The sequence below is a fragment of the Hibiscus syriacus genome, unplaced genomic scaffold (genome assembly GCF_006381635.1).
Source record: "Hibiscus syriacus cultivar Baekdansim isolate YM2019G1 unplaced genomic scaffold, ASM638163v2 tig00011112_pilon, whole genome shotgun sequence".
Lineage (NCBI taxonomy): Eukaryota > Viridiplantae > Streptophyta > Magnoliopsida > Malvales > Malvaceae > Hibiscus > Hibiscus syriacus.
Window position 1 is genome coordinate 48690 of NW_024062244.1, and position 8984 is coordinate 57673.

Here is an 8984-nt window from a genome sequence, read left to right on the forward strand (position 1 = left end):
TAGTAATTATATAATATTGATATGGTTTACATATAAATAATGACATGACGATTTTTAATTTAAAATTTTAGTTTTTAAAAGAATTTGAGAGTATATAAATCAATGAAGTTTTTAGACTTTCAGCTGAGTTTATAATGTAGTAATAATATTTTTTTTATTAAAACAAAATTTTGATTTAAATTAGATTTTAAGTTGTCGTATTATCCTTCTAATTTAGCTATATTTTTGTGATGATAATAATAAATAGTAAAAAAATTGTGAGTAAAAATACTGATTATTGCCACCACATAAAATTTTATACCAATCATATAGTTTAATCTTTGATGTCTACACACAATACTCGAAAGGAATTTAAGAGCAGCCCAGGGACCGGCTTATAGATAATTGCTTCATTGAAGAAATCACATAATTAGATCCTCCAAGTATATTAAAAAAATTGTCCACTCAGGTACTTTGGGTCAAAGATGACCCGCGTATACATTATCCAAAATTACAAGAAATAATCATTAATTTTCATGGTCTTTTCCCGGTTTCCACAATGATTCTACAAATCTCCATGACTTTCGAACATCTGCTCCGCAAGCTTATCTATGGCTTTCATTCCTAGGAAGGACATGGCAGATTGAAGTGAATTCCCTAACTTTTCTTTCAAGCTTGAAATTGTGTTCTTTAATGGTTGGCAACTCGTTTCGTCGGGAGCAGTCTTGTCGTGTTCACGGACTTGAAGTTGTCTCTCCAAATATCTCCTGAGACTTACCTCTGCAATGTTGACGAGTCGGAATGAGGCATTTGTGTGCATGAATTTCGTGACGACAAATCCTGCAAAAATCTGCTGATCTGCCTTGACAAGCTCCGATATGAACATGGGGAACAAGATTCTTGCAAATAGAAACAAGATGTCTCCCTTGGTGTTCCCATGCTCATTGCTTCCTTTCTTACCAAGCCTTGGCAATTGTGCTTCTTGGAACTGGCGAGAGAGATTGCCTACCATATAGCAGACATACGAGAAAACCGTGCCAAAGGTAGGTTTGTTGATAGCAGTCGATAAAATCCCCGAGGCGAGGACCAGCATTAAGAACTCGTGGTCACTGCCTATGTTGGAGGTACCTTCTTGTTTCAACCTGTTTTCGAGTGCAGTCAAAGACTCCAACTGCAACCCTTCGTAAGGCAGTAAAAGCATCATCTTTGAAGCCATGAAACAATCCACCCCAAGTACAATGTCATTCAACCTCCTCGCATCACCTTCATCGAGCAATACTCCACCGGATTTTGAAATGGACAGGTCAATCAGCTTCAACACATCTCTAACTCGAGATGCTTTAATAAGGCCCTGGAAAATCTCTGTCCAACACTTGTGTAAAGGATGGATCGAAAGCGAGTCCCCTTTCTTTTCGTTCTCCAAAGGTTCTATATCCTGAAAGCTCTCCCATCCTTCATCCCAATCATCATTGCTCCAGTTATTTTCTGCATTAGTTAATGCTGCGGAGGCTTCCTCTTCTTTCTTAATCACAAAAAGCCCTTCCCACTCTTCCAAAATGGCTACCAAAACATCGTAATGAGGATCCGCATTGGCAACAGCATACAATTTCAAGAAGCAAGAAACTGCAGTATCAACGGTTGAGAGGTCGTCAGGGGTAATTTCAAAGCCCGGATAAATGGTTGTCATAAGTTGAGAAGACCTGAGGGCAACTAAAGTACTTGTAAACCTGCTAGAAGTATCTATTTGCTCAGGCAACCCCTCATTTAACGTATTTCGGCTCTTGTTACCAGCACAGAGAGACTCATCCCACCCTATCCATGGATGAACATTTAGCTGCAGCTCAGAAGATAAACCCTTCATACTTTTACCAGTGATAAATTGCAAAAGCTCTAGGACATTAACTCGAACATTACTAGCAAGCAATAGATCTTCGGAGAATATGGCAATTCTTTCCCAAACTGCAGACCTGACTTTCTTTAACTCATCCAAATCACCTTCCAAATTGCACAGAGACGACATCAACTGATATAATTTTTGGTTAGGTCCACTAGCCAAATCTTGTAAAATTGGCTCTAATACTTTCAAGTAAAGATGAGAAATGTCCTGGAATTCAGTGGCAGCTGGTGCAGTAAGAGTGGTTGCAAGGTGTTGTAGCGCTTCCACAAATACTTCAGAAATAGATGCAAAACCACAACCAGAAAATATCATGGCTCTGCAGAAAGTAAAAATGTCAAGAGAAGGGTCACCAATTAAACCATGGTTGACATAATCAACAATGGTGCTCCAGCCCTGACTAGGAGAAACAGAGTCCTCCATTACCAACCTCATGAAAACCTTTAAACAACTCATTAAGCAATCTGGGTGGAAGCTGTTTTTTTCAACAGAAATCTCGGTGGAAGCAAATTCTTGCATTTCTTCAGTCAATCTGAGCCAGAAATTCAAAAGGAAGATCAGGCAGTCCTGCCATGTTGAGTTGTCAGGTATATTCCCATAAGCACCATCTGGAGGTATAATTACAATGAAATATTGCTTCATAATGTCCAATGCCTCTGAAGGTTCCAACAGTTTAATATGTTTTCTACACAAGTCATATATCTGCTCAAGTTCACTGCTTATGTTCAGAAAATTTTCAGGATTCTTGGTGCTAAACTCTCTTCTGATTCTGTCCTTCAAATTTGTCAATGAACGCAGTATATAATGTTTGCGGACATCCTGCCATGATATGAGACCTTCAGGCACTGGATCCTTATAGATGCTTACCAGAGTCTTTACCATTTCAGACAAAGCTTCCAAGCTAAATTCATCTGTAAGAGCATAGACTTCATTACTGAAACACTGCAGATTCAAACCACCTAATCCAGTAATATTTTTGAAGTTTAGGCCTTTCACAAAGGAAATTCTTTTACATTCTTGCTCAATAACCTTGTAATAATGAACTAATCCCAGAGAAAATGCATGTGATTGATCGGATAGTATCATTGGTAAAGGTTCTTTGCTTTCCTCTAATTTCCTATAGCAGTCGGAGAGGAGGCTATAGATGTAAGCAAGGCGATGCTTATTGCAACCATCAACTGCAGGGTATACGATCAATGATATGGTTTTGATAGTTTCAGCAGCATAATCAAGTATTTCTCCTTTGATTTCTGAGATCTCAGCCATTATATCATCATTGGTCCAGATCTCAGAAATAAGGATTGAAGTAAAGTACCTAAGGATTACCTGCAAAAAAAATGTCATTTAATGGTTTAAAAGTGCAGGCCACAATGATCTACCATTATGAGTTAATAAAAGCATACACGTGTGGCCGCATACCTCTTCTCTGTTCAAACCGTAGGTATTGGCCAATTTCAAAATATCCTTCAAAATGTGCTTCTTCTCCAACTTTAGAGAATCAATTAGAGAAAAGATGACACTCTCAATGTAACTGGAATCGCCGGACAAAAAACGTGTAGTTTCAACCCCAGGGATTATTTGCTCTAAGAATCTAGAATGTTCTGCTACACGCTTTTTCTCTTCTAATTTCAATTTCCATTCCCTCCAAAATGAGGACTGTACTTGATCGATCCTACTTATATCATCTGAAAAGAAGCAAAAGAGAAAAGGAATATCATCATCACATGAAAGTGCATGTAGGATAGTATAAGCAAAATTAAGTGGTCCTGCTTTAAGCAGTTAAATACAGGAATTAAGTATGTTACCGGCATTAAGTGGTATATTCTTTGCTCTAAACTTTCCAAGGAGCAGCTCCCTCCTCTGAGTAGGACCTTCACAATCAACTCCAGTATTATGTAATATGCTATAGGTCATTCCAACATTCATAATACTACAAGTTTCGAGGTAGTTTTCCCTCCTTCTCAGCTGCTCTTCAATCACTTGTACCCCACTAAAAGCATCCACGAGATTCAATAGGAAAGAGCAACCGATGACATCTTCCTCTTCGGTAACTGGTGGTTCTAGAATTGATTTTGCCAGAGAAGTAATCAAATCATCTCTAGGAGCAAAACCGTTCCTTGCCAACCAGGACAAAATAGTTATTACAGCTTGTGTTCTTACACTTACATATAGCTTCCCAGGAATCAAGCCAGAAGTGAATTTCTTACTGAAATCTTCTTTTTTAGTTAATTCAAGCAACCAAGGAAGTTGTATGGCAGCAAAAGATAAAATCTTTCCATTTTCTTGCAAAAGCAGGTCCCAATTTGTCCCATTTTCAACAGGCAGAATTTTAGCAACAAGAGAAAGTGTATTTTTAATACTACTGATATGGATTTCTTGATCAGTACTATTAAACCCATCAACCAATTCAGATGAATTTTTCAGGTCAACAATATCTTGAACACTGTAGCCTGGAAGTGAGATGACTGAGGAACCTTGAATGGAGAAATTTGGATAATTTGTCCCTGACAATGTCATCAAGGTCTCACATTGCTCTTGCATGTCTAAATCTTTCCATGCATGGAGCAACTCATTAATTGACTCCTCATCACAATGGCTCAAAGCAAAACCCAATAGCTGCTTTCGAGAACTTATATCCATATTCTCAAGAGGACCCCTTGCTAGTGCAGCACATAAATCCCAAACAAGACCGTGACCCTTTTTGGCCAGACCAAGGCAGAGATCAAAGGCCAACTGCAGATCACCAGCAACCGCAGCTTCTCTAGCAATAATTTCCTCCACGGCTGATATTTCATCCAAGGAATTCAATCCAAGAAGTTTGGCCACCTCAATGAGTTCATCAACATGTAGATATGCTCCAGCTTGACTTGAGACTGCCATTTTAATAATTTCCATAGGATCTTTTATTTGCCTAAATTGTACTGGTAGAAGAGTCACTCCAAGGTATGGGAGTTTAACTGTAAGTGCGTCAATGATATCAGCCTCTGCTTTAACATTTCTGCTACTTGGAAATAAATTCAGACATTCCTTAGCCTTCCAGATCTGAAACAAGTTACAGCAACACAATCAATACTTGCTTTTTGAATGAAAAGAAGAAGATAAATCAGTATATTTCATTCCTTTCGACATCATTGAACCACAAATGTGAATCTATGCTTTCATCAGCTTGTGACTAAAATAGCTACATTCAATTGAATCATGAATGTGATCAAATCTTTTCGAAGGAAGCTACCAGAATTTTGGACTTATTATGCTATCCTGCATATACTAAACCATGAACTGACTCCAAACTTACTTCTGAGCAAGACAGACTTGAAGCTGAGAAGAAATACTCCCTTGCAGCTTGAATAACAAGATTTTCTGCTTTTTCTGTTGCTAAGGACGCTGAACTTGTACCCCTTAAGTAACTTCTTGCCAGCGAAAACTTCCCTGCTTTTAGAAGTCCTCGGCAGAACTCTGTTAACAGGTATTCAAGATCAAGAAAAGGAAAAGCCTTCTCGCGCAAGCACAGCATATCACGCCACATGTTTGCCCACTCATTATCAGATCGGTTAGGCTGTCTGCGAACAAATTTTGAAAGTATGAGGCGGATTATCTGTTTTACACCTTTTTCATCTGAATGGGCTTCTAAGAAAAAATTCATTGGTTTTGGGACCTGTAGAAAATATCACCACATAGACTTGGTCAACCCATAGCATTGGGCTCTGCAGGATAAACGCCCCATACTGATGCTTAAACAGGAAACAATTTAAAAAAAATCCACTCACAGTTGGCATGCTAAAAGTATAGAATAGTGAAGACGAACCTGGTAAAAAGCCAAAAGCCTCCCTGCTTCAATATGGCCTTCTGCTACTTTACATCTTTGCTCAAGGATGCCAATACATATTTCAGAATCTGAAAAGTAATTATAGACGGAGAATAAGAGATCAAGGTGAAAAAAAAAAAACCAAGGCCTAAAATTATAAAGGGATATGGAATCAAAGAAGTTGGGAGACCCAGGTAGAGAAACAAAAACAACTCAACCCTTACAGGATGAAAAGGAGGAGAAAGACAGAAAACCAGAGCAGATATATTCTACTAAATCTTAATGCATCCAAAAATTAAAAACCTTATATACCCTTATCTCCTAAAGTACAAGATTTTTAAATACCCCTAATATAATCCAGCACAGAGGATCTAACTAGTCTGCACAATATAAGGACAAGACCAAGAAAAATGAGATTCATAATTCATTCCGAGTCCCTTCAAACTTTGTGCAATCATATAAAGCTAATAAGTGATGAGAAAAACGCAAAAACACAGAGGAAATAAGTGTATAAAATTTTGAGCAAATTGGATTCATTTGGAGCAAAAACTACCTTGCTTATGTGGAAGCTTTGACAATATTGCCGACATAGTGCTCCACCTGTCTGTAACTGTAAATAAGTATACACATTCCAAAGCACAATCTACCACTTCAACCTCATTCTTGAAGAAGCCACTGCTGTGAGCTCCCGGCACCCTTCCTCAATGACCATCAAGCATATGTCTAATTTATTGGCGAAAGAAATCTCTTTCAGCCATCTAACCAGAAATGAGTCACCCTCAATATGATCCACTACAGAATGGTCATCTGCAATCTGCTCTTGGTTAGCCAAGGTAACACTGTAGGACCTTTTTTGCATAAATGGGATTGCCTTATTACGTAATGATTCCACAACATTTTGCTCTTTGCACCCATGAAGCATTGTTTTAAATTTTTCATAGTCAGATAATTGTTCCCATGCAACAAGGCTCATATTGGTACTCATTTCACCATCATTATCAGCATAAACCAGCTGGTGCAGGTACAAGATATCCTCATGAAACTGCTTTAGCTCATAGATACCCTTCTGGCAAGCGAAGTCAATCAAGCAGAGACAGTTGTCTAGCAACCCACTGTAGGAATCAATATCTCTAGCTCTATGCTTATACCAAACTGCAAGTTCGTTTGTTGAAGGCCAAAATGATCCTAGCAACCTCTTGACAACATGTTCAGTTCTGATTTGACTGCTCATGTCGTGGTCCACGGGTAATTTATTAATAAAACTTACCATATTGTCACATTCAACCCAATCTTCTTCCCTCATGGCAATACTTCCAGGAGGTGACTTCCCAGGAAGCAGCTGCACATATGTCCGCACAGGAATTGTTTCAGGAATAGCAGACAAAATATCTAACATGAAAGGAACCAGTGAATATGGATGACGCTTGAACAGGAGGTTTAAAGCCCCAATTTTTCCATTTTCAGCAAGTGTAATGGCTGCTTCATTCATTGGCATAACACGGAATTTGCTGTACTCCTGCATGGAAAACCTACAAGCCCCATGTCATTAAACAGTTAATCAGTAGAAACAATAAAAAGTGGAAAACCTCCATACAACCAAAACTAGAAGTAGCAGAATTAACTATTAAAAGCTGGAAAGCACGTACCTGCCCATGTTTATCCCAAGAAACGTTTCGAACCTGTCACGGAATTGCAACAGCTGAAGTCTAGACATACGGAAATCCCAAATCTCGTTAGATTCTTGGTTATCTGAATCAGAAAATTTGAATCTGCTAGTTATCTGCAGGCCATATACAAGTAAAGCCTTTGCTACTTCTTCCGATGCTCCAACTTTATTTACACACTCAGAAAGCACAAAAGCTTTATCTTTAATGTTCGACAGAAATGCATTAATGTCATTGGTTCCTTGGTCAGAACCCAACCACTGCGACTTTAGAACTTCATCCCTGTCCAATCCATGACGATCAGCAAAGTCCAGGGCAGCTTGATGCTTGGAATTATCGATTAGTATCTTATACATTTCAGGAACAGATCTCTCTGAGAATGATATCAAACTCCAACGCAAGTTAGAAATGTCAGATCGCTTGGATCCATCTTCATAAGTTTCCTCCTCTTGATGTAAGTCATTTGTTATCCTATTACCATTAGATAAATCCAACTCATCTTCAGATGATAAACTCTCTAAAACAAAAAGATGTCCTTCAAACTGCTGTACCCTTTCTAAAACAGGCTGAGAATATACAGGTTCATTCTCTGTTACTTTCAGACCACTAAGAATGTCAAGCATAGTAACAAAGCCATTTCGTTTACCAAGAGTGAGAATGTGGTCAGACCACCAAGTAAAATCAGCAATGTCGGCTAAATTTTCTGAGCATTCATTTAACAGTTTATCAGTCACTTGAGAATTAGTTCTCACTTCGAAAGCAAAATTTGTAACCAAACAGCTTTCTTTATCCAGCTTAAAGATATGCAAACATCCATTCATATCTAAAGCGGCAATATAGTTCCCTTGGGGCGAGATTAACACCTTTGGGTAGGCAAGATGAGCTGCATGATCTTTTAGTTCACCGTAAAAGCCCTCAAATTGAGTAGAGGCTACCGGCTCCAAAACCAAATCCTGACCTTTACGCCAAAGAGAGAGATAACAGGACCCTAGGGAAAAAAAGATTTAAAGAAAAATCATTAAGTCTGAAACTAAAAAGTGAAAATGGTAAAAGTTCGACTGCTCATCCCAATCCTCTATCTTACAGATACAGATGCTTCATTTATTCAGTCTAATAAATTACTGTTCAAATTTAAAATCTGAGTTTTCATTCAAGGTCGAGGAGAATAAAGTATAAAACCATACCAGATTTCCTATCAGTAGTAAATGAGCTGCCACCAGCACCAGCACCACCAACAATAACAAGAAAACAAGATTCTGGATAATAGTCAAAGCAGAAAACATTCGGAGGGAATTGCTTTTTTAAAGCTAAGGCACTGTTGATTGTAGAGGAAATAGAGGCCCTTGGGTCATGACTGATCTCAATATGATGAAAAGCTCCATCAGATGTCAGAACAGTGAAGCTACACCTGAAAACAAACCCATTAATTTCATGCATGCTCTAATTCTTCACCTTCTACATTACTTAAATAAATTTAGAAATCCAGGCAACCTGAACATCAAGCAAAGTTGGTTATATGAATTCAAACTGGAAAGAAAACTAGCACTAGGGAAGCAAAAGCTTACAAGAAAGATTGCTTTATATCAGAATCAACCGGTGCAATTAGACCTATTACTTTTGAAGATACTTTTAGATGCTTTGG

At 38.3% G+C, this 8984-nt stretch overlaps 1 pseudogene; it reads right to left on the bottom strand.

Annotated features, from left to right (window-relative positions):
• Window positions 1–399: 399 nt before the first annotated feature.
• Window positions 400–8978, bottom strand: LOC120204683 (annotated as a pseudogene).
• Between the last annotated feature and the right edge of the window lie 6 nt (window positions 8979–8984).